This window comes from Macrobrachium nipponense, chromosome 42, assembly GCF_015104395.2.
Source record: "Macrobrachium nipponense isolate FS-2020 chromosome 42, ASM1510439v2, whole genome shotgun sequence".
Classification (NCBI taxonomy): Eukaryota; Metazoa; Arthropoda; class Malacostraca; order Decapoda; family Palaemonidae; genus Macrobrachium; species Macrobrachium nipponense.
Genome location: NC_061103.1, coordinates 30,594,839 through 30,622,819, shown reverse-complemented (window position 1 = coordinate 30,622,819; position 27,981 = coordinate 30,594,839). Strand labels below are relative to the sequence as shown.

General features: G+C 37.4%; 1 pseudogene; it reads left to right on the top strand.

Moving 5' to 3' along the window:
- Window positions 1-27,981, top strand: part of LOC135213041 (fibrocystin-L-like) — an 81,756-nt pseudogene that overhangs the window by 3,510 nt on the left and 50,265 nt on the right.

The following is a 27,981-nucleotide window of genomic DNA, read 5'->3' as shown; positions in this document are numbered from 1 at the left end:
TATATATATAATATATATATATATATATATGCAGAGAATTGTGTGCATGGTACGTACTCGACTATGGTGTGTCACAGCTGAGATAGCATTGGGGTCATGGGGCTATGAACAGCCTCAATCAAAAAGACTTGTAGAATATATTATCGGAAAGTTGGTAGGAACTCATGGAGTCACTCGCTTTAAATGGAAAAGGCTTGTATACTGTGCATTTGACCAGTTTATTTACATTGCAATGCATCACCTTCCTAAAGTCATGGAAATGATTTTATTAGTATATTTTTCTATGACTCCACTTTAGCATAAATGGCTTTTCTGATTAAATGCTCCAACATGTTAATTTAGGTGTAGTGATTATTATTATTATTATTATTATTATTATTATTATTATTATTATTATTATTATTATTAATTCAGGAGGTTAACTTATTATTTTTATCAATATTGTTATAAGGGTAAATCTTGCCTATTATGTGTAAACATTATATATGTGTTTTTATTGTAAACTTGATCGCAAGTACTAGTTATTTGCAATTGCAGTGTCATAATTAGTTTTAGGATGACCTCAAATGCCACCACCTTAAAATTAATATATTTTTATACAAGTGTCATTAAAAAGTAATGAATATAAAACTCGTATATTAATATTGTAGGCAACCAGTTACGAATGGTAAAACTTAATTTATTAATAAACTGACTTATCATAAAAAAAAAAAAGATTTACCTAATATACAGGAAGTGAAAAACGGTGAGTCGTCCGCAACACGCTACCTTACCAAAATCGTCTCCTCCTTCCTTACAGGGGTCGTGAAAACAGTAAAGCCCCAGAGGCGTACGCGGTCAAGGTGTTTGCGGATGGGGTAGAAGTGGAGTCTGATAAAATTGTTGAGGTTTGTACCGTTTTTATTACATTGTAGTAGGAGTAGTAGTAGTAGTAGGAGTGTCGTAAAGTAGCTCTTAAACATATCTGTTGGATTGGAAGGGTTTTCGTTCCTGTGATTTTCTCACGAGAGGTAAAAGTCAGCAGTTGTTTTTATATTCTTTTGAATTTCACGGCAAGGAATGATTGAATGTAAGTTTGTGGTTGTTAGCGGATGATAAATGTATCGGTGGATTTCTTTGTCGTCCTTTAAACAGAACTAGTTTGACGCGGCAAGCACACACACAAACCCATGTGTATTTATATATAATATATATACATATACATATATATATATATATATATATATATATATAAATGTATGCATGTATATGTATGTATGTATGTATGTATGTAGTATATATATATATATATATATATATATATATATATATATATATATATATATATATTTGTATGTGTGTGTGTGCAATGAGTAGAGAGAGAAAGATAATTGGAAATGTACTTATATACCTATTTATATATTCGTATACATTGAAAACGATGTCGAGGATGTCTATCATTCATTCCTCTTACTTATGCCACCAAAACGAGGCTTCTCCGTCTACCATGATTACCCAAATAATGAGCCAGTGAAGAGAGAAACAGATAACATTGGAACAGTTGGTGGGCACATAAGAAAAGACAATTATGATGTTGTACAGATATGACAGGTGTGTCCCTCTACTGTACAGGTGTTTCGGAGATCAAAGGGGCGCGTTAGCCACAGGTGTTGTGTGTGTGGATAGCGTTACCTAAAACCAACTCTAAAGGGATGATGTTGTGAGATAGCGAATGGTACGACCTGCAAAGTCGACAGTCATTATTCAGGCATTTTATATAATTCCAGTACACAGTATTGTCTGGTTGGGATCCCTGGTAATTAAACTTCTTTAGGGGGTTATTGCCATCCAGTGCACCTCACTCGGTGCACTGTAGGCGCGTTACTTATGGTTCTTTGCACGTCCCTTCGGCCTCTAGCTGTAACCCCTTTCGTTCCTTTGACTGCACTTCCGCTCATATTGTGTCTTTCATCTTTCTCTCCACCCACATTTTACAATTGATTCTTGGTGCAACTATGAGGTTCTCCTTTTTACTCTCAATTTCCATTTCAGTACTGAATGGTCTCATAGGTCCCAACATTTGGTCTTTGGCCTAAATCCTCTATTCTATTCTGTTCTGTCTGTGGGAGCAATCAAATTTCTCCTGTGAGCAATCCACCTACAATAAAATTGATAGTTCCTTTTTAAGGCCATGTCTCCAATACAATCCATTATCATCTACATCTCATTTCAGTTCCGTAGTTGGATATCGCCCATCATCAACGGCATAGAACCCGTGAGTGCGATGGTTGGTTCGATGGTGACCATCCTCGGTTACATGCACACTAACCGTTACCAGCGATTGGATCCTGAAGATCCCCTCGAGACAGATTTCCAGTCTGGAAGGATACTTACGAAGTAAGGGATGTTTCAGTAATTACAATATTTTATTATTATTATTATAGGAGCTCATTTATTTTGAATAGACTTATTAATAAATAAGGCCTCTTAACTTGTATAATTGCTTTAGAATCTGAGTGAGATATTGTTATCTAATAACAACAGTAATAAAATCAGTTAAGCTTGATATATCAGTTGGAAGTCATTTGATAGTCATTATTTTATTTCAGAATATGCAGGATTTTTCTTTTAAAAGTGTTTTTTGAAAATGATCAAATCTTAAGCTTAAATGATACAGTGCATTTCAATGCAATTGTCAAATAAAAACTATGCCCAACGGAACCTCAGATTATGGAGAGATGTAAGAATGTAAAGTTAAGATAATGACAGGATTTCGTAGCCTGTATTAAGTATCTTTGGAGATGTTACCATGATTGCAAGTTTTCTTTAGACTGAAAGTTCTGCAGTATGTCTCCACAATATTTTTACTTAGTTTATCATAGGTTAGAATTTCTAATACTAGGGCAGTTTATAAAACTTTACTGAGGATAATTTGTTGGTTTCATTGTTACTTATTAACATCAGACCCAAAACAATCTGTGCAGTGTGTTGTAGATTGAAAATGACAGAAATTGAACATAGCGTTTATTTTGAATTGTTTCAAACGTACTCAAAACTTCACTCTTGATAGAAATTTGAAATTTCACTTCGGTTTTGAAATCTAAATTCTTTAAGCTAATAGTCTGTAGCTGTTAACAGTTATACTCTGTTTTTTTTATCTGTCCATTCGCCTGTGGTGTTTTTGTATGGTAACACTGCGTCCCGGGCTTTAGATAGTTACGCTATTTGTAAGTTTTAGGTAAATAAAAGGATATCTGGGTGTACATTTGCAACTGAAAAGTATTTTAATAATTTACTGTATGCGAATTACACCGTTAATATTCGAAATAGGATATTATTATAATCGTTGAATGTAAGCTGAATGTAACTGTCTAAAGCCGGGGACGCAGTGTTACCATACAAAAACACCACAGGCGGATGGACAGATGGAAAAAAACAGAGTAGTCTTTCTTGTTGTCGGATGGACAACTTTAAAGCCTCATCATATAAATAAGATGATACTGGCAGGTAGACCTTAGACATGTCTTGTACAACTATTCTACAGCTACCGTTGTTTTGTGTCATTAAAGTGTTGGTATTAATTTACAAAATGCAGTCAATTTTCTAAATTCCATGAAAACTGAAATTCTAAAACAACTAAAAATGTGCTCATTTATCTTATATTCTCTCATGGAAGATTGTTTGAATCATCTGTAAATCCTTGTGTAGTAGTGCTCCCTAGGGTCAACACTCAATGGATGTACTATAACTGGTTCACTTAAGGTAGATTCTTGGATGATCGCTATGCCTACGAGACGTTAGTTTGGCGGCCGCTGATTGGCTGGGAGCTGCCTACCTCGTACCAGCCAATCAGCGGCCACCAAACAAACGTCTCGTACGAATAAGGCTCATCCGAGAATCTACCTTAAGTGAATCAGTTATAGTTCCATTCCTGACAGTCATCTGACAGAAATTTTTCCACTGACTTAATCACCTCTCTTTAGGCTGTATATGGGTGGCAGAGACTGTCTGGTTTATAACGAAACGTCGAACGAACCATATGGCTACCTTGATGACAGACAGGTGTCTTGCATACCAACTTCCACATACGGGGGCCCCATGAATGCAACTGCCTACGTAACTGAGAGAGGCTCCTCTGTCCACAGCAAATGGACAATCCGTGTGGATTCTCAAGACAGACTCTACCAACACTTAACTTATCCGGGTAAAATTGTATTATATTAGTTTCATTTATTGATGTGACTGTGTAATTGCTTGCAGTAAATCGTAGATAGATGTCAGATGTCAGTGGTATAGTTTGTGCCACTAACATCATAAACATGTGCATCATTAGTTGGATGCCTTTCTTATCATTTTCAACCACGAATATATATTAACAACACTGTTAATTAAGATGTCTGCCATTTGTTTTTGATAATTTTGATAATGCGAACTGTGTTCGATTTTACTCATTTTCATCGTTGAATATTTAATATCTCTTTACGAAATTCACTTTGGTCATAGTTACTTAATTTCCTCTTTTATTCTCCGACTAACTAATTCACATGGGCAAATATCTCGAATCCATTCATGCGAAGATAAGAAACAACCTTAGGTTTATCAATCCATAGTTATTACTGTTACCTGTGAAGTGGCTCATCATCATTCCAAATGATCCAATCCCTTTCCAGGCATCTTGAGTATTTCCCCGAGCAATGGAGGGTCTACAGGTGGCACTCTCCTCACCATAAACGGCGTAGGATTTGACCCTAATCCTGGCACTTCAGAGGTGAGACACCTTAGTATCATTTATCAATTAGTGTGCCATGATGATTTGCTCATTATATATATATATAATATATTATAATATATATATATATATCTATATATATATATATATATATATATCACCTTAAAAATAATTTTTATGAAATCTTACCTCTTATTTATATAAGCATGAGGCCAGTTTTTTCTAGACCCAGTGGTTCCCAAACTAGGGGGGCGTGAGGAGGATACAAGGGGGACGTGAAGTCATCTGCTAAAAAATATTTGTTTAATTAGAACAATAAAATCATTCAAAGAACAAATATCTTTGAAACAATGAAGTTGGAAGGGTTTTCGGTGAAATATCTCCCCATGTACCCAAAAATAGATGAAGAAGCACTTCGTGTGATTCTTCCCGTTTCTTCTACTTATCTTTGTGAAGCAGGGTTTTCAGCTCTTGTTGTCCTGAAAACAAAACAGCGCAACCGACTTGATGTAGAAAATGACTTGCGTTGTGCGCTGTCATCCTCCTCCAATCCTAGAATTTCTAATCCTGTGAGGAAAAAGGCAGCAGCATCCATCTGCACTAAATTAGATCAGAAATTGTGCGTTAGTCTCACGAGTCTTTCCAAATATTATATCCCATGTTTCCAAATTATCTATTCCTAAAATTGCAAGTCAATTTTGCCAATTTGCTAATGTTCAAACTTTTTTATTGCTCCTTTTGAACCAAATGTTTCGTTCTTAGTTACTTCGAAAAATGTCTCTGGAATGTATACTATTATTTGTTTGAGTGGCTTTCATTATTAGAATTTAATACAAACAGAAATCTGTTTTCCTGAACAATGCTAAGAAATAATGCAAGAATCATTTCACATGTGGGTCTACTGGAAGCAAAAAGGGGGCGTCAGGTAAGATAGTTGGGGAACCACTGATCTAGACTGCCCTGTAGCTTTTTTTTCTTTTAACTTACAATGAAAAGTTATAGGCATTATGGGAGTAATTTGATAATATTTTTCTTAATAACTTTAAGCACCCCGTCCATAATTGTGGTTTTTGTCAATGAATACAAAAATTTTCTTTTATGTGAAGAGTTTGATATTTTTATGGACTTGACTGTTTAGTATTTTTGTCTTTCACTATTCTGATTTCTTTTAATTCTTCACAATATGATTCTCTCTTCTCTCTCTCTCTCTCTCTCTCTCTCTCTCTCTCTCGTCTCTCTCTTCCCTGTCTTCCCTCAAAATCCTCTCATCTCACTCTCTCTGTCTCAGTGCTTTACAAATATTCCTAGTATGGCGAAAATATCATTTCTGTTTAATTCCAGGTGAAAGTTGGTGGAGGTGTCTGCGAAATTCAGGAAGTCACTGACAATATCATCCGTTGTTTGACACCAAAGGAAGACGATACTGGCCCAGCATCAGGTATACTCTTTTTTTTTTTCCTAATAAAGACCTCCTAGCTTTTCAATTTTCAAGGGTTAATTGGTTAATCAGTAATGTTTAAGCATACAAAGGAATGACTGATTAGCGACTACACTGTTTTTGGGGTCAAATAAATGTATCCTAGTTAATGACGGGGATTATACATTGCTAATAAGATTGTTGATGAAAAGAGCTTTTAAATAGTATGTCCGATTAACATTTTGCATTATTCCTTTATGAATAATAATCAGGTTAAGAAGTTCATTCATAACCTGATTAAAGATTTGACATAAAATTTTGATTATGTTAAAATTTTATACTGTTATTTATTGGTAAGTTCAATAACTGGGTTAAGGTAAATCCTTGCTCCTCAATGTTTTACCAGACGTTCACTTTAGTCCCGTTAGTTCCTTCGTTATTTGACAGGTTGTTGATTAAATTAAATATTGTGTCTTAACTATTTTTTCCTGTTCTATTTCCATTTTATTACTATTTGTACAAATGTAATCTCTGTTGGTTTTCCTTTGTTTCATTATACTGTCCTCATTATATATCATATGCGTAAGGGGATCCTGGCTTTTTACGAATAAGCGTGTCACATTTTTCACGAAAACTTTTTTTTTTTTTTTTTTTTTTACAGTGGTATAATAAGTGATGAGAAAAGGGTTATAATTTTTCAACACTAATAAAAAGTCTTACCTTGCTGAGACAATTGTCACTGGTTAGCTGATGGAACATTCAAAATAGCTCCAAGTATTTTTTACAAATATTTATAGTGCATGCATTGATAAAGGAAAGTGTAATACCTTGCATGTGTGCATGTATATGTGTATATATATATATATATATATATATATATATATATATATATATATATATATATATATATATGTATGTGTATATATATATACGTGTATATATATATATATATATATATATATATATATATATATATATATATATATATATATATATATCAATGTGAAAAAGTTCCTCAATAATATTCAACAAATTGAAGTTTTGTAGAGCCTTTTCTAGACCCTATCTCTGTTTTGATAGACTTCGAAATTGTTTCAAGAAATGCAATAACACGTGCATTCTCATGCTTAAGCATAGTAGGATGTTTTTCCATTCAGGACAGGGTGTATGGAGAAAGATTGCCAACGTAGGACTAGGAGAATAATATGTTAGCGAGGAAAATGTTCGAACATTAATCAAAATGAAGACCTGCACAGCACTTTCTCCTTACAAGATAATGTCATAACAGTTTGGCAAGCAGTACATAATTTGGAAAATTATTATAAAGATCTTGACATCATTTTGATTATTTGTAAGATAATTACATTGGTCATCCATGGCAAACAACCGTAGCAGAAGACCTAAATTTTTTTTATCTATGTGGAACGTTTTTATCAAGTTTCAGTTGCATTTCCTGTGTACAAAAATTAAAAGCATTGTTGAATCAAGAGAAGATTTTAAAATTACTGATTACCAGAGACACCTCATCTGCAATATTAAATTTTGAATGGTTATTCTTTTTAGAATTTATGGTCATCATTTCTAGAATAAATTTTGTAACTTCGTTCAGTTTTACTTCGCTTAACTTGACCCCCCCCCCATCTCTCTCTCCTCTCTCTCTCTCTCTCACTCTCTCTCTCTCTCTCTCTCTATAAATAATATGGAAAGATATTTTATGTACCTGTACTCCTTCATGTTATTTTTACTCATTACAATTTTTTATTCATGGATATTGAGGAACATTTGGTATTTTTTCTGCCTTATATTGAAGTTAATTCTTTCACATTATTTATGTTACTAGTTTTGATTTTTTTTGAGTAAATTGCCGACTAATGGTCGACATTTGTTTTGTAAGTTGGCAGCAACTTTTTATAAGAAATATATTAACTATTTGTTGCCAAACAGGTGAACGAGGTATCCTCTGGGAACAGTGGAGTGGAGTAAATATTGTTGACATGGATGATGTCCAAGCCTGGAATCGACTCGATGCATCCCATGTCAATTACTCTGCTAAAGTCCAAGATGATGCTAAATTTAAAATTGAAATTACCGAGGTGACAGTTGGGAGGCTATCAGGTATGAATTCTTTGTTAATAGAAACCATTCCCTCTTTTTGCGTGCTTCTATTTATTGACTCAGCAGTGAAGACATTACCCTAAAAATGGCAAGCTTCTGTGGTTACTGGTAGTCGGGGTGGAGCTACTCACAGCCTTATATTGGGTAGAAGATTTTTCACTTTATATAAAATAGTAAATGAGCTTTCCTGATCAAAGTTTGGTTGGATCCTTTATATATGTGTGTATTTCTGGCATAAAGTTTTAGCATTTCCAACTTCTCCATTCAATTTTAACCAAACAATTTTAACCAAACTTGCCTCAAGCCACCTTGGGTAAAGGAGTCTTAGATGTGTTCAAATAAATAAGACTCAGATTTGTCCGGATGTGAGGTATGTACACCTCACTGTAAAGATGTGGAAATTAAGAAACTGAAAACTGTCATGGAACAATAAAAAAAAAAATTCTAGAACTACCTGAAAAGAAATAACAAACTTTCTCAAAAATGTGCTGAAGTAATGCAGATTCAGTTTAGTTCAGTCCATAGCTCCCTGGGCCAGAGTGGAGCCACAACAAAAGAGTAAAACTTATATATAACAATAAGCAAGATAAGGAAATGTGTTCTCATTTAGAGTTTTTTTTGTTCAGTTTTCTTAATGGCATTAATGTTGCCAAATGAATGTTGTCAATACTTGGTCATAAGCATGCCAGGAAATCCAAATTTTGTCGATGATATCTTGAGAGTAGATCAAAATTCTTTTAGTTATTAAGTTGAACAATTTGTTGTTGATCATGATGATGGTGATGGTATTAATGTAAAATGGAAATAATGAAAGCTTAGTATAGTACCAGTGATAATTTTAATTGGTTTTACAGGATATTTTCATCCACCTCATGATGGAGAATATGCATTTGCTGTCCACCTATCTAATGCAGACTTTAAGTATTTTATTGCTACAAATGGTGCACCTGAAAATAAGGTTAGTGCTAGTTAAAATTAATGGTGTTATGGTAATTTTTTATGGAATAATTACAGTTAGTTTAAGAAATTCACTTCTGCAGACAGTATCACAGTCCTGATGTTAGGTGTTTAATCATGAATAGTAATATCAAGGTCACACCAGTTGTCATTTTATATATTTTCATAGGGGATGGTATAATATTTTCTTCAAAGGCAAATGCAAAAACTGACAAGATATGCTTATAAACTATTTAGTGCAGTACTTGTGCATGGCTTTCTTATGAATTAACTACAGATTTCTTTGGCAGAGAGCTGTGATTGTGCTTGCCAGTAAAATAATAGTGACAAAGTTAAGATGTGCAAATACTTTTGAAATACACTTGTATTATTAAAAAATTTTTCTTGCAGGTAGTGGAGGAAATCATTATAAATATTATGTGTAAAGTTTCCCCTTGCACAATTAGTAGCGTTTCAAGTTTTCTGTCTTGAATGTCGTTTTGATTCCCACCTAATAAAAATCTTCATCTATTCCCCTCCACAATGATCATTTTGGCCTTCCCCTCCCCTGGTATTTATACTGCTACTCCTATATCCATTACTTCTCGAACTGATTCCCCCTTTCCCTTTCTCATTATATGGCCAAAATGTCTCAATCTATTTGTTTAAACTTTGTTCTACTTTAAACTCTGTTCTATATATTTGTAATATTGATAATCAATATTTTCTGGCAAGGAATCTAACCTTTCTGTAGGTGACTTTGATAATACTTTGAGAAATTTGGAAAAGAAACTGCAAGATTTATTGATTTCATGATAGAATTCTAATTTTTATTGTACTTTTGTGTTTAAATCCACTTTTTATTTTACATTCACAGACTTCTGCATACAACTGGAAAAGATTTGATTTGAAAAAAGGCAATCCACCTTATATAGAAATACTCTTTCGTGGCAGTGGTAAGTATATATTACGTATTCTAAATCGTGATTTCTATGAAAACACTGAACCAAATGCAATAAGTTTCAAAAGTATTACATATGCTATAGTTCATCACTCCCTAAAGATTGTTACATACAAACTTTATAGGCAGATCCTTCTTAGAACTTTTTTTATCCATTTCATATTCTTTTTTATAAGTTGCTAATTGTTTTCTTCAGCATCCCCTAGCTCCATTTTTATATACCTAAAAATGGATTAAATGTAATACATACCTTTGCATGGACTTGACCAGCTTGTATGGCCAAATAAGATAAATAATTGTCAAACTCTGCCCTCAGTGGTAAAAGCAATCTCTGGAAGAGTCATTAAGTGGGCAAATGATCAACCAAATGGAATGGAAGTTCAAGTGTTTTCTTATGGAATCATATGATTGTAATTTCAGAGTACTTCCAAGTGCAGTGCATTCCAATAGGATATTCAGAACAGACATCTGTTCAAATTTTGAATGCATAACTGGCAAAAATCTTTCTTTACACCACTCAAGTAAAAGAAATGATTGATGATGCAACTACACTGAATCAGCTAACTGTATCAAGTTTGGTCAAGTCACAGATAGTGTCTGAAGTACATACCATACATTATAGTTAAACAGTCTCTCAGTTTTTGGAAACCCCAAGAAATTATTAAGTTTTCCAAAAGTAATGGTACACTCTGTCAAATAGAATAGTACCTTTGCATACAGGTATCCATTTTGGTCTAATTTGTCTTTTCCTACAAAAGATAACAAGATAAATATTTATATAACTTAGTCTTTCACATGATATGCAGTTTAGAGTAAGTGCTGTTTAATTTACAAATATTTTTTTTTTTTGCAGTCAGCACAGAAATAAGGCTTACACTGAATGACTTCCATTCTAAGTGGGAGTATGACAAATCCCTGATGTCGTACAATGAGAAGACTCGTATAACCATAAACCCCAAGTTGAAATACGAAACTCATCGTGTTACTTTTGGAAACGCTCCAGGGCAGATCAGTTTTTCTCTACATGGTGTTGTCTCCAGTCCTGTGAATGGATCAGATCCAAGCGAGGTAATTCAAGTTATCTTTCTGACGCTATCTAATTCACTGCTGAAATACTACTGTATGAGTTACAGTCTGTTTTGAATGCACCTAAAGTATTGTAAAAATTTCTTGACTGACTGATAGCAGTTAATGCTAAATTGCTTTTTGCATTTAATCTCATAAGGAAGCATAAATTTGCACTTGTATACAGTATCAGAATGAAGGATTGTAACAGTAATTAATAAATCTGTATTTGAAATTATAGAGCTCAATTTTCAATTAATTTCAACTCTTATTATATGCAATTGTATCAAATATTATAACGTAAATTTTCTCATAACTTTATATTCAACACTAGCCTAATTTCTATTATCAAGTTTAATTTTTTGCTATAGTATACAGTAAGTAATATCCTTGTCATGCAAATATATCAAAATAGTTGCATAACACAAAAGACTTACGACCCTCCAAAATAGTGATGCCACTGACCTTCACAACCTTGAAAATTGCACCGCATCCACTTTACTATTTATAAATATTTTGTCGTTTGAGTGGTCACAATGGAGCTGAAGTAAAGTATTGAATAAAGTTGCATAAGTAACTATGTATTTAAAAAGTAACAAATCTACTATTTTGCTTCTTAATGTATTTGCTCTGTAAACCCTGCAGTATCTGACTGCTGAACTAAATGGAACTTTTCCATTGAATGTAGACATGATTATAGTCTCAAATCATTTCTCATTTGTTTCCCACATAATATTTATAATTGCTGTAAAAAAAGCCAAAACTTTAGTAAGCAGAAAATGTGAAAATGACATAAAAGATATCTGACAAATGACCAGGAAGAATTATAGAGCAAAATGAAGTACGTCGTACATGTGTGATGGCTTACATGTAATGTGTATTTTGAATAAAAGTTACAGGTTAATGAGCATATGTATGAACTTTTAGAAAGTTATCACAGTATACAAAGGACATGTACTTGATTTTAGAATAGTACTTACAGTAAATAGAAATTACAGATTATTGTTGCTGACATTTGGATTTAATTTTGTTTCCATGATTTCCCATTCAGATTAGATCAGCAATTTTGTCATTGCTTGAGCAGCAGTGTGAGATACAAGAGTCAGGGCCAAAGTTTATAAAACAAGCTAATTTTGAAGATAGTGGAAATGATGACCTGGTTGGTGATGGGTATATTGATGCTTCAACCGAGCCATTTTGTGGAAGGTAAGAGTTTTAGTAAATTTTTTTCCTTCAGAAAATACAGACATGCTTTTTTTTTACCGGAGTCTTAGTGAAGATCTTCATTAATAGCTAATTTGTATTTTTGTACAACTTTGAGAGCTCAGTTTTCTGACCAAGAAAATTTACTATTTTTAGGTTTAGGATAGAACCCAACTTTTATATTTTAATATCTTAACAATAGGATAATTTCTAGCGCCTAGCTAGATTCAGTTAAAAAGCAGATGAAAGCAAGGAATCTTGTGATATCCGGCAACACATGCGTAGCTCAGGTGAGGATTGGTCAAGGATGACGCCGCTACGCCAGTCTTTCTTTTGACCGCCTGGGCGAGAGTCGTGTTGACCTCTCTTGGCCTTTTTCTGGTGCATTGCCCGTTTCACTTGTGTTTAGTGTATGTGTGTGTGTTTGGCTGATATTATGGCTTCTTCTGCTCCTTCTCGGCGTCAGTGTATGTGCCCCGGAGTTCCAGGTTTTCCGTGTTCTCGTTTTCTGGCTTCAGCAGTGACGGACCCTCACATAACGTGCAGTAGGTGTCGTTATAATTTTTGTACTATCACAAATCCTTGCACGGAATGTCAGGCATGGCCTAAGGAGCAGCGGAGGTCGTTTTATAGCAAGAGAGAACATCAGAGGGTTTCGACTCTTCCTACTTGGGAGTTGTCCCTGCGTCTCCTTCCTTTTCTTCCATTGATTCGTCGATGGAAGTATCAGGAGGCCAACAGGCTAATGTTTGTAATGTAGCCCCTTCTTCCTCGGGAGTTTATTTGATTCCCGAGAAGGGTGAGGCTTTTTCATCAATCTCTTCTCTTCCATAGTCAGAGGTGTCCAAAATGGCAGCGATTTGGAAAACGCTCGGGCTAGGGGGTCCCCCATCCTTGGAGGGGCTGCTAGTGCATTTTGTGGAGGCTCGCACCCCCCCCTCCCCGGTCTGGCCAGGCCATATCCCCTCCTCCCGACCTCGTCTTCGTGGGGAGCAGAAGTCGGCCATCTTGTATTGCCCCGCCAGTGTCTGCTGCCGCTTCTTCGAGTCAGAGTGACGCTGTGGCGTCAGCCCCATTGATGATGTCACGGGATCTGTCTTTGTGTATTCCTCCACCAGTGGCGTCTGATTCCCCCTTGCACTGAAAGGAAGCTGTGACGTCACTCCCATCAATGGCGTCTCTCCCAGTCGTCTCCTCTGATCCGCCTTTCTCAGCCGTGACATCATCACTGCCGCCCAGTTCGCTACATCTTCCTTGTCATCGGAGCCTTTTCTGCCACATCAGTCTGAGGTCATATGCCAGGCAGTGCTTCAGAGATTGGACTCTTTATTGGATGTGAAGTTGGCTGCCATATCGGTTGGGAGGACTGGTAGGAAACGTGTTGCTTCATCCCCGCTTCCTGAGAAGAGCGTGCATAAGAAACCAGTGTTGTCTTCCTCTCCCTCTTCCCCCTCTACGCCCCATTCGTGTATCAAGTGTTGGAAAGCTAAGGACTTTGCCCTTCCTTCGCCTTTGAGGGAGAAACAGCGCGGATGTGTTCCCGAGAGTGCTGTTGTTTCAGGCAGTGTTAGTGCTCCTTCCCTTGTGCGATCTGCAGGGGATGCTTCGTACTCCGCCTGGAATCTCGGGCGTGTTACCAACCCCCCCCCCCTCATCCATGCACGTCGCTAGCGTGTTGCAACCTCCCCTGCCCGTGCTTGTGATGTAAGTGCTCCTTCTTCTCCTAGGCCTATTCGTCGCCGTAAGGATCTCAAGGCGCCTGTCAAGAGGTCGAAGGTAGTGAGCACGGAGTTGGTGTAGCAGGAGTGTTTGCCTGCCTCTCTCACTGGTGCTTCCAAGAGTTTGACTCTAGGGGATTCTCCTTTGATCTCGAGTGTTCGGGTTTCCCCCCCATCTTACGTACGTACGTCCGCCACGCCTGTGACCATTCATGGACATGTTGAGTCATCTGTTGAGGTAAGTGATGCTCCTAGTGTTACAGTGGGTTCGTCTCGGAAGCCGACGCATGGACCCAGTCCAGACAGGTTAGTTGGGGTTTTTGGCTGTTTGGCTGCTAACCCTTCCGTTAATTTTGGTGGGGAAGGTGCCTTAGAGGAGCCTACACATCTTTCTCGTCGTCGGTCTCAGTTTCCGGAGCAGGTGGAGGGAGACATGCAAGAGTTTTTGTCTTCCTTTTAGGAAGTTGTTGATCTCGTTCGTGGGTTTAACAATTTGGAAAGCAGGGCTCAGGCTCGGTCGTCTTACACTCCTTCTTGCTTGGAAGCCTTGGTGGGAGCTACTCAGGACCCCAAATCATCTCTTCAGTTCCTTTGTTGGGGCACGTTCAGTCCGTCTTGCAGACGGTTAACCCTCTGTTTCGGACTAGGACGGTTTGCTTCGCTCAAGGGGCTCTACCAAACTACTACCCCCGGCTCTCACGAGACATAGGAAGTACCATGCTACGAGCTCTGCTTTTTTGTTGTCGTACCATCTTAACCCAGACGTCATTCACCTGAAGCCAGGATTGACTTTGGAACAGGTGAGGTCGGTGGCTCCGTCCTTGTCTCCGCAAGATGCCTCAGCATTGGAATCTACAGCGGCCTCCAAGTTGCAGACGGTTTCTTGGCTGGACTTCTGGTCTGTGGTTATTGCCAAGATAGCTTCCGACAGGTCCGCGGAAGGGTTGGTGAGTGCCTCATCGCTTGCCAGTCTGTTGCAGTCCAGGGGCAAGGCATTTTCATATTTGGCTCACTTCAGTGCTAATTTATGGGCTAATCTTCTTCTGATTAGAAGGGATGCAGCTTTGTTTAGGATGGAGAGATTGCTCGACACCAAGTCCTTGCTGGCATTGAGGAACGGAGATCTGTGAGAGTCCCAATTTTTGTTTCCTCGGACAGAGCTCAAGAATGCGATAGACTGGCGCCGGGCTGACGCCAAAGACAGACTGGTGCACTAGGCCGTGTCTAAGTCGGAGTCTCGTCCTCGGAGATGTCTGGCTCCTCCTCCTCCCCCTGTTCAGCAGCAGTAAAGGAGATTGTTGCCTGGTAGGCCGTTGAGGACCTTGAGTTTGGCAGGGCCTTCCCGTTCGACACAGCCTAAGTCAGAAAATCAATGCCCCTTTTGCTCTCGTTCCTTTAAGCCAAGAAGGGGCCCAAGGGGCAGAGGTAAAGGGGGCCGTCGGTAGATTAGGCTCCTCTCTCTCTCCTGTGCCATGGGTGGGGGGGTGCCTGGCGGGCCATTGGGCCAGGTGGCAGAGTTATGGGGCGGAGAAGTGGGTGGTAGATGCCCTTCGGGTGGGATACCTACTGCCCTTCAACTTCTCTCCTCCTCTGTCGGACGAGCCACAGCTCAGGAAGGCACATCCTCCAGATTCTCTGAAATTCTTGGCTCTTCGGGAGGAAGTGCAGAAAATGCTGGACAAGGATGCGATAGAGGAAGTATTGCGTCCGTCCCCGGGGTTTTACAGTCACATGTTCATGGTGCCCAAGGCGTCGTGAGGATGGAGGCCTGTGATTGACTTATCCACCTTGAATCACTTCATCAGGAAGACATGGTTCAAGATGGAGACCCCATGCTTGGTGTTGGCAGCAGTAAGGGAAGGTGATTTCAGGCTGTTGATAGACTTAAGGGACGCATACTTCCAAATCCCTGGTCATTCCACGTCCAGGAAGTTCCTTCGCTTCTCTCTTGGGGGACAAGGTCTTCGAGTTCATAGTCTTGTGCTTCGGGCTGACGACAGCCCCTCAAGTATTCACAATGGTCTCTCTCATGTCAAATTGGGCCCATGCTCAGGGGATCTGTTAGTTGAGGTACCTCGACGATTGGTTAGTCTTGGCAGTTTCCAGGGAAAAGCTGCTGCAGGACAAGGATCATCTACTTCGGTTCTGTCTGGAACTGGGCATATTAGTCAACCAGGAAAAGTCGAACCTTGTACCCACTCAAAGGATTCTCTACCTGGGCATGGTCATCGATACGACAGTGGCAAAAGTTTTCCCGTCGGATCAGAGATTGGGGAAGTTGCAGGCGGTGGCGCGCAACTTCATGTCAGGGTCACATCAGTCAGCTCATCAGTGGCAGGTTCTTCTGGGAGTGTTGTCTTCCCTGGAGAAGCTGGTCCCTCATGGGCGTCTTCATCTTCGGTCTCTGCAATGGAGACTGGGAGAATTCTGGTCTCTGGCGGGGTACTCTCCCCTGTTAATGGTTCCTCTGTCTCTGGAAGTGAGAGAAGACCTTCATTGGTGGTTGGACGACCAGAATCTGTTGAAGGGTGTCCCTCTGCGTTCTCTTCCACCAGACTTCCTTCTGTTCTCGGACGCCTCCCTTGCAGGTTGGGGCGCTCATTTAGGCTGCCTCATCGCTTCAGGTGTTTGGAGTTTGGAGAACAAGCAGCAACATATCAACGTCTTGGAGTTGAAGGCGGCTTTCCTGGGTCTGAAGGAGTTTTGGGGGAAGGTAGAGGGTCATTCTGTCGTTCTCAAGTCGGACAACACCACGGTGGTAGCCTATGTGAACAAATGGGGAGGCCTGATTTCACGTCAACTTCATGCCTTGACCGTCGAGCTTCACCAGTGGGCGGTCAGCAATTCGGTAGAGCTCTCAGCCAGGTATATCCCAGGAAAACGGAACGTGGTCACAAACAAACTCAGTTGTCAGGATCAGATCCTAGGCATAGAGTGGTCCCTTCATCAAGTGGTGGCAGACAAGCTTTTCCAGATTTGGGGGAGATGTTCTGTTCAGTGGTTCCAGATCCTTTAGCATTAGCAGAGGACGCACTCCAGCATCCCTGGGACAACTTGGAGGTGTATGCCTTCCCTCCGTTTTGTTTGATCCATCAGGTTCTGAACAGGCTGATGAATTCACAGGGTCTCAGGATGACTTTGGTAGCCCCTCTGTGGCCTCAGGCGGAATGGTTCCCAGATCTGCTGTTGTTGTCAGAGGTTCCGAGGGAGATTCCCCCTTGGCGACATCTCCTGTGTCAGCCCCATGCGGAAAGGTTCCACCAGTCAGTAGAATCCCTGTCTCTTCACGGTTGAAGGCTATCAAGTATCTCCTCCGAGCAAAAGGCTTTTCTCAGAGAACAGCTGGGCATATGTCCAGCAGTCTTAGAAAGTCGACCTCCGCAGTTTACCAAGGCAAATGGGCGATCTACTGTGATTGGTGTTGTAAACGGGGTTTTTCTCCACTCGTGATCTCTATTCAGCGAATAGCAGAGATGAAAATCGTTTGTCCATTTCTGCCATTAGAGGCTACAGGGCGGCCCTGAGTTTGGTGTTACTCCTTAAGGGCATTGACGTCTCCTCTTCCTGGGAACTTTCCCTGCTAGTTTAAGGGGTTTGAGCAGTCGAGTTCTCCTAGAAAGCTCAAGCCTCCGACGTGGGATGTGAGCCCTTGTGTCGCTCATCTGACAGGAACCTGACACTCAAGACAGTTTTCCTTCTGGCTTTGGCATCTTCCAAGAGGGTAGGAGATCTCCACGGTCTGAGCTATGAGGTGAAGCACACTAGGGGTTGGGGGTCGATGTCCTTCGAATTTGTCCCAGAATTTGTGGCCAAGACCCAAAATTCCTCTGTGTATGATGACAGGTTCACTTCGTTTTCCATTACATCACTGACTGACTTTGTGGGCGGTGATGCTCAAGAGCTTTTGTTGTGCCCTGTCCGGGCCCAGCGTTGCTATCTTAAATGGACTTGGCACCTTGGGCCAGGCTGCTGCAGACTTTTTGTTAGCACAGGCCGTACAAAGACAGAGGTGTTTAAGAATACTATCTCTTTTTGGATACGGGAAGCCATCAGACAGCCATACTTGACTCTTGATGATTCTACCACCACACCTGTGCAGGCTGGAGTGCATGACATTAGAGGTATTGGTCCCTCTCTGGCTTTCAAAAAGAACTTGGCTGTACATAGAGTGCTGAGCGCTGGTACACGTTTTCCCTGGGTCCTGTGGTGGCTGCCCAACAGGTTGTGTAACTCATGGTAGCCCTTAACAGGGCACCTTTGTATCTTACCTAAGATGATTGTGTGGATGAGAGAATGAGTGAGTTGGCTGGTCTCCTTCTTTCTCTTGTACCTTTCCTTCTTCCCTCTGGCTGTTTAAGGAATAGACACGTCATTTGCTGGACTGGTCTGATACAGGTGAGTAAGGTAGTCATACTGATAGTGTGGTCGTGCAATATACAAATATCTTACCCGCTATTTGGTAGCATATGCTCCACTCCTTGGCAAGGAGGGGTTGGGAGTATGTCAAACCCTGGTGTCTTGGTTTGTTATTGGACAGTCAAAGTTTCTCTTTGGTTCCCTATACAATGGTTATCCCATATATCATTGTACGTCACTCAGGGTGAGTGGTTAGATATAAATTTATCTAGCTTCTCAACGGGCTTCAGTCCCTCTCCAAAAACCACTCCTTTTGAGAGTTGGACTGGTGGGTAGGCCCCCAGCCAGTCTAGGATGTCTTATACCTCCCTCCAAGTATGAGTCTATCCTATTGTTAAGACCGAAGGTTTGTTTGTGTATGAACAAATGACAAATTTTCTAAGATAATTTGTATTTTTCATAGCTAAAAACCTGAGGTCTTAATGTTACACTGCCTGCCTCTAGCCGCCCCTCTTTTTGTTAAGTCATCCTCAGTTGGGAAAGACTGGCTTAGCAGCGTCGTCCTTCACCAATCCTCACCCAAGCTTGTGTTGCCAGATATTGTTGTGGGATCACAAGCTAGAAAAAAAAACAAGTGGGAAAACCCTTCCTACATTAACCTTATCACTCCAGCTGCCAAACCCACCCTCAGTCACACTTTCTTCTTTACACAACAAAATACACGCAGGACAATTGACCTATAGCTACACAAAACAAACAAAAAACACAAAACACATGTACTCACCAACCGTTCCAGTTACTCTGTGCTATGCTGTGCTGTCTGCTGGTCGAGGTCACAGAGATACCAACCGCAACAAAGACCACAACCCACAACCCAACAACACAACAACAAAACAACACCCAAGGACTACAACCCAACAACTCACCAACAACACAACAACCAAGGACCACAACAACACAACAACAACCAAGGAACACAACCACAATTCAACAACACAGCAAGCAACCAAGGAACACAACCACAACCTAACAACACAGCAAACAACCAAGGAACACAACCACAACCTCACATATAACAACAAAAACTCAACAACTAATAAACCACAAAAAAAGACCACTGCACAACCAACCACCAACACAAAAAACAACACAAGAAAAGGCAACACACACACACACACACACCCACTAACAACACTAAGAAATCACAACAGCAACAAAGACAACAGCACAGGCACAACAACTCTAAGCAAACAACACTAACTTAACAACAAGCAAAAACAAATCAACAAAACACTACTCAAACGAATCTCAATGCCTTCACCAGACTGCTAACACTACTATCTCTCACAGCTTCTGACTAATGACTAACCAAAAACACAGAATTCTGATCTCTAACAGCACCAGCAGACAACCCAGAACTCTCCAACAGCCAATCCAATCGTTAACCATCCAACCACCCATTACTCTCTCTCTCTCTCTCTCTCACACACATACACACACACACAGACGTTGTCAAATGGAACTCCATAACTCCTCCATAATATCACAAGATTCCTTGCTTTCATCTGCTTTTTAACTGAATCCAGCTAGGCACTAGAAATGATCCTATTGTTAAGACCTCAGGTTTGTAGCTATGAAAAATACAAATTGTCTTAGAAAATTTGTCATTTTAAAACAAGAAAAAATATCAGATATAAGACTTTAAGGCAGCTATCTTGTTTTATCAAGTTAGGGAACAAAGGACTTCAAATATTTGAATTTTAAAATTCAAAAATACTCATTATAGGCAGTGTATCTAAGAGGTTATATCTATTACTGTGGTATTGGTGATTGAAAATCATAACATTAGGTTAAAAAGAGGCAGGAATTCGACCATATCCAAAATTGATTCTCAGGACATGAAATGAAACCCAAGGAATAATGAGCCACAGAACAACACCTTTAAACACTAAACTACATAAAAAAGATTGGAAATAGATTAAAATTGTTTCAACATACTAGTTACCAATTATTTTCAACACTGAACTGTTACAGACTTGTTTGCCCAGATACAATGAAGACTAAGTAACAGACCCTAATGGTCAGTAACTCTAAAGTGTCATTCATTAACAATATGTTTTCAAATTTATTTTAAATAGTATTTGCTGTAAAAGATTAATTCTTTGTTATTTTGGATGTGGCAGTAACCTGATGTACTGGTAGTAGGTGTGTTATGAATATTATAGGCATTTTTCAATGTTCATATATAATTTATATTTCAGGTTTTCCAAAGTAACACATGAGTTGTACAGAACATTACACCGTGAGACGGAAGAGAGATACATGATTGATATCAACAGATATCCATTTGTGAGTTCAGTTACTTTGCTTCCTTGTCAGATTTTTTATATCATTGGAAAATACTGTGGTCACTACATTTGAGTTTGTCCAGGAACTTAAGTGGCTGGTTTTGTGATTTTAATATTTCTAGAATAATACATTTTTATTTCAACATTTCTTCTCAGATATGTTTTGCCATCAAGGGTTCAATCAAGAGCACAATGAGGATCAGGTACAGATGGTATGACAAGAGTGGAAGCTCACGAACTGATGACATATATTTTGCCCATGGTATTCCACTTGAAGGTGATGCGTACGTATCTCAAGTTTCACTGTCTTGTGTAGCAGTGGTTTTATTTCTTACTGCTATATTGGCACCAATTTAGAATTTAGTCTCAAGATATGTAATACCCTGTAGTATTTGTAAGTTACAGAAAAACTCTAAACTAAAAATAAAGTTGTAGCTGAGTGGTTGTTTTGTGCTTCTATTCTTCAGAATTCCATAAGTTATTGGTAAAAAATTAGTACATATTACTTTGGCTGAATAATTTAATAGTAGATGAACAGAGAAACATTGATATATATATATATATATATATAATAATATATATTATATATATATATATATCTATATATATATATATAGATATATATATATATATATATATATATATATAGAGAGAGAGAGAGAGAGAGAGAGAGAGAGAGAGAGAGAGAGAGAGAGAGAGAGAGAGAGAGAGAGACGCTTGTACTCTCTGGGCACTTTAGTGTTTCTGACTAGTTAAAATTAGTTTTTCCTTAGATTCTTATCACCTTGAATTCTTGTTGACAAGGACTGTTTTTTATATGTATTTGTTTAAGCCCATCACATCCTGATTGTATCTTTCTATGTCGCTCTGGTATGAAGATTTGTTTTTATGAGTAATTAATCAGCTGTTTTTGTTAGATATCAATAAACTATCTTTGTATGCTTTTAGTATGAAAATTTATTTTACAAGTAATTAATCAGCTGTTTATGTTATATATCAGTAAACTTTATGGCCAACAGTACATTGTATAGTATTAGCACATAAGTTTTAAGGAGTTATTCACAGAGTTTCAATTTTTGTGGGAGATGGTGCCCCCAAGCACTGAAGAATTGAGGAACAATTGTGACATTTATCATTTGAATTCTTTACAATAAAGATTATCGAGAATTCTCACAGGCTCATAATATCTTTTAAATCTTTCAATTATTAGATGGCGATATCATTGCATTAACGCTAAAAAGGTAGCTGAAGAGTCTTGGATCCAAGATCAAAGATATGATGGAACAACCCTGAGACTGAATTATGTTTTCTTTCCGGATCCAAAGGTTGAATATGATACCTTTAGTGTGGACTTTGTTCAATTTGCCAATCAGCAGATCTCAGGTATGTTTATTTCTTGCAAGTGGATCATAGAAGAATTTCTGTTATAATAAAAGAATACTACTAGCCTTATGAAGTAATGTAAACTGCTCTGTTTGGTGTTATCATTAAATAGCTTAGTTCTCAAGGAATTTTCACATGTTATGATACTGTATGATAATAGGATAAGCTAGTATGCCCTGTTTGGGTTCAAAACTTTAATTCAAATATGTTCTTAAGAGTAAATGATGGTGATGATTATGGATTCTTATTGATTTAGTTCCTCACTGTAGCTATTCCAAGTCTTTAGATGAAAATATGAAATGTCATTGCCAGCTCTACAATTGGTGCTCTTTAGCAATGGAATACTATTGTTAAAATTTACTTATAAAAATGTACTGTTTACTGTAGTAAACATATGCAGTACTTATGATATGATTCATAAATTTCTTGTGAATGTCAAAAGCTATTTTTGAAGAACTGTCTCAAGGAGAGCACTGAGGTTTAACCAATTTTAATTCTTTGTACATATTCAGTATGTACCAGATGATCCATTATTATTGAATATGAGCAGAATATTAATAATAAGTTGTAAGCAGGTATGGACTCGTTATTACAGAAAACTGGCAAATCCGTTTTACATGAAACTAATGCTATACAGTATTACAAAAATGTGATGCACTGGATTCTTAGGTGCATTATGAGTACATATTATTCTTGAAGTAATTTGTTTTAAATTTTCCTTTCAGTGAGACAGACAAGACCATCAGCTCTTAAATCCTTTGGGATCTTAATTAATGATGTAGAAGTAGCACCCGTTGCTGGTAAGGCAAATGTCTTTGATATCAAATTCAAAACTGCAAATTGTGCAGGTGACTTCCCTCTACTGGGTGTAGGAGCAACTGGTAAGATATAATCAAGTTTCTTCCCTCTCCTGTATTGATGATGCTCATATCGTAATGAATTCCCAGTCTTGCAAAGAATCATTAAATCATGTCAATGCATTTTATAGCAAAGATTTCCTCAGCAAGCACATATTATTTGAGTTTTGCAATTGGCTGATGTTAATTTAAGTAAATGATCAGGCCCAGTTAGATTATTTAAACAAACCATAACTTTCTCTAGTGTTTATATGTACTTTACTAATCAATTTCTTAACTCATTGATTCTTAACAGTGAATAATCAGTTGGTCCAGACATTGTCGTCTGCCGAGAATTACAATTTCTCCACACCCAGTGGCTATGCATTCGTGGAGAGAACTGAAGCAGCATCCCATCCAGTGGGTGGAACTTTTGATATGACTGTAGAAGGTGTAACAATTAAAGGTAAAACATTAAAGTTATAAAATAGCTTTTATTTTGCTTATATTTGTGTGTTACACAATTCTTGATTCTATTCCAGGTGTTTATTGTTTGTTGTTGTTCTATCCATTTCCATATTTCAGATGTTTGTAAAAGGTTTTTTATGTGCTGTTGTCACTACTGTTTTAAAAAGCTCTGAAAAATATGGGACTAATTAAAACATTAGTGAATTCTTATTCTTATCCACACTTTTAAAAGTAATATGGCACTCTCTCTCTCTCTCCTCTCTCTCTCTCTCTCTCTCTCTCTCTCTCTCTCTCTCTCTCTCTCTCTCTCTCTCTCTCTCTCTCTCTCTCTCTCTCTCTCTCTGAATGCTAATAAATTTGAAGAAGGCTAGCATAAGATTTTATTTATAAAACTCTGCTTATAATTTCACCTCTTACCTCCGTAAGCTTACTTACATTTTTACAGAAAAGCTTCAAATATGTTGTTGTTAGCAAAACTTCTGCTCCCTTCTACATTTTTATGGTTCTTCCATGTTGCCTGTTTTCTTCTTTGTCAGTGGCTGTTTCAAGTCGACCACTTCTCCAATGCATGATTTTGCTGATAATTCTGTCCTTTTTTCCGCAGGGAACTATAACATAAGTCAGATTACGTAGCTGACTTAATGTCTTTTCTCTTAAAGCAAAGATTTGGAATTCTCTTCCTGTTTCTGTTGTATTACTTTCATAACCTCTCTTCCTTTTCTTATAAATAGTCAAGAGCAGATGGCTGTTCAATATACAGATAGTCTAATTTATAAATTATGTTGTAATCTCTTGCAGACATAAGCCCCAACATTCGTTCAGTAAACTTTATGGAAATGCTTGAGAATGCTTTTGGGACAACAAGATTCAGAGTGGAAAAGAGAGGTGATTGTGATTATGGGCATTATTATTTTGAATGGCTGAATAACCCAGGAAAGAAGGACATTCCCACCATTGATGAAGGGAAGCTGGTGTTTGATGGGTAAGTTTCAAGTCAGGTAGATTCTTAATCTACAGCTGGATTCTGAAGTAAGCAACCTTTGTTAGGGAAATTGAAAAACAATAATCTTTTGTGATTCCTACAACATCAAATAATGTGATATATATTCCATCCCTTGAGAATCTGATGACATTAAATGATAGGGTGATGTCTGGAGAGGTAGGGTGTATTTAGAGAGAATTATCATTAAACCAGTCTTAGATCGAATATCATAAAAATGTTCTCCCGTTTTTATATATGCTACCTTACATTTTAATATTCAGTAACTGACATAAATAGCAATAATGTATGTAGCAATAAGAAGTAAATTTACATTTTTTATGCTGTGAAAATTCTAAATCTTCATAATGATTTCTTTTTCAACTCATATCAAGTTTTTCAATTGGTGTATGTTTATTGCTATATGCTGCAGATGATATTTTGTGTGAGAACAATAATACATACATAGACAGATATGTTCTCATTGGGACTTATATCAGCAGGTTGCGGTTCATTTGCTTCTGTCATCCTCATTGTGTTTACTTTGCAGTCATATTTATTAGATTTGTAACAAATTAAAAGGACTTGATAGCTTTATATGATGGCTTGAAGGTATACCAAGATGATAACTGAATATGAGGAGCATCATTTTTGTAAACAAATAATATGGCTGAAATACCTTTTATGTTTCATAGGTACAAATATTTTTTTCAACATTGTTTGCCACTCCTGATCTATCCAAATGTCCCCGTAACCGTGAATGTCTGAAGATCTGATAACTGCCAATAACTGAACAACAAATAGGGAACATAGCTTATCTGACCAGCTGGTTGTTAATCTAGAATATAAGAGATTTCAATTTGTTGAAAAGAAAAATGTAAGAATTTAAATGTTTATCAGCATTCCTGGCACGATGGTAGAGACCAGGAGACAGAATGAAGGGAATAACTGGCATGACCCAATTTCGGGTGGATTCTTCACTACCAGGAGAGCAGAACCACATGTAAGTTTACACTTCTTGTAAAATTTTTCCCTTTCCACTGTAATTTGGAATATGAAAACTGTCAGAATTCTGTGTATCAAAGATACAGTGAAGTTTTCAAGTTATTTCTGTGTTCTGAAGCCATAAGTGCAGATTTCAAATCCTTGTTTTAGAACACACTTTGATTAGTGTTCTGTAGTCAAATCATTCATTCCAGTATATGTTTAGTATCAAAGGTTAGTGTCCCAATACTGAATCTTCATTCTATTAAAAATGAAAATATCATCATATAAAATAATTCAGAATTCATCGCAGAAATGATGTTAGAAAATTCCTACTTGCAATGTAATCACAATTGTTAATTATGGCTGGAGAACTTACCCAATGTGCTGTATGATTGTTCATATACTAAGAGGTCATTACTATTGTGTGTGTTTTTTTTTACAGATAATTTCAGCAGTCATGTAGATAGATTACCTATGTATTTTAAACAATCCTTTTTTTAAATATATTGAGATTCATATGAACAAGAAATTTAGTTCATGCTTATTTTTACCACATCAAAAGTTTTGTTTGCAGTATTTGTTTTATAGCATTCCATTTCCTCCAAAGTCAGTTAAGGCAAAGTACGTTTAATTCTCCTTAGATGTTTTAGATATTTATTAATACCAATTGGGTCTTAGCCATGTAAAAATACATAATCCTTCGGGCTAACCCTAGGAGAGCTGTTAATCAGCTCAGTGGTCGTGTAAAACTAAGATATACTTAACTTTCTTTTTACTAATACAAATACATTTCATGCCAGTCTCAGGGAAACACTTGAAATTAAGTTATTTACCTGCTTCTTTGAAGGTTTCCATGATAGATTAACTTACTACATATATAGAAATTAAATTATATATGGCAGAAACATTTTCATCCATAAACTTTCTTGCTCCTTGGTATTTTATAGTAATGATTTTTATATTTGTAATGAAAAGACACTATGATTTCAGGTTGCTGTGACTGTGGGAGGATACCACACTGCTTGTCGTACTGATTGTTCTTTTCAGTATAACAGCAATGGAATTCCCTCTGTATCATCTGTGACTGACACTTTTGGTAAGCTGATCATCATCTTAAAAATTCTTACATTTTGTTTTATACCACAGATATAGAACTTATTGGTCTACTTATAACCAGGTCAATTTGTACTAAGGTCACAATCTACCCAGTTCAACCCATAACCATATGAACACCTAATTGTGAATTACTATAGATTTTTACATATTCACAGATATACAGAAGCAATTTTTATTATGGCATGTCTTTTTGTGTATATGGCCTTACTTAAAATTAAGTCCAGTGCTTGTACATGAAATCATTATATTTGCCTTAAAGAATAGTGTATCAAAAATACTTGAGATTTTACACAAAAGAAGTACTATCAAGTTATATAAATGAAACACTAGGAAACATGGAAATGACAGAGTACTGAACACACTATACCTCTTATTTTTAGCTTTTGCATGAAAACTCATAGCATTTTCCTTTATTGCAGATGGTGTATTGTACACATTCACTGTAACTGGCTCTGGCTTTACAAGCAATAACATAAAAGATTATTCAGTTGTTATTGGAAATAAAGTGTGTACTGTTACGTCAGTTACAAGCACTGAGGTAAGTTCCAGAATCCGAGGAAAGATTAATACGTAAAAGATTAATACGTACAGTGTAGTTCTTGAATGTTTGTTAAGTGCATTTGCAATTTTTATACCCTCTGAGGATGATGCTATCTGGAGGCTGAAAAATTACCTTGACAAGTTGAGGATTGAGATGTTTCAGACTTTGGATGAAAGTGTAAGAGATATACTTTGTAAGAAAAGTAGTAAATTTGGAAGTACTAGTATAGCAACATTCCCTAGAAAGATCTAGAACACTATGGAGAAAGGCATGAAGGAAGACTTGGACCAAATGGGTATTTATGCAGAAAATTAGAAGGCAGGAAAGAGTAAAGGAAATGCATTTCATCGATGACCCTGATAGAAATGATACAAAAATGTTAATGATGATAATGATTCTGTACTAACCTGTTAGCTAATGTAGTACGTGCAGTTATGTCATGAAGGTAATCATTGAGATTTATTTACCCATACGTATATATGTGAATATTTTCTTGTTACAAAGAATGAAAAGCTGAAGTGTAAATTTTACACTGAATGCTTAATGGTCATTGAATATTGTACAAGAATTTTTAAAAAGTATATTAGATAAGAAATACTGAATAAGAGAATATGAAAATCATATAATACATAGTTATCTTTTACGTATAATAAATACTAATACTGTAGTTGGGTTCTTTAAAATCAAAGAACATTATGTAATAGGAAGTGGACTTTAAAATGTGTTTTATTGAATATTTATTCTACAAACGGTAGTCAATGTAAGTTATTGATATAATGTTCTTTGAGGAAAGATCTTGATATGATATAAAACAAAATGGTCACCCTTTGTAAACAATTCCCAT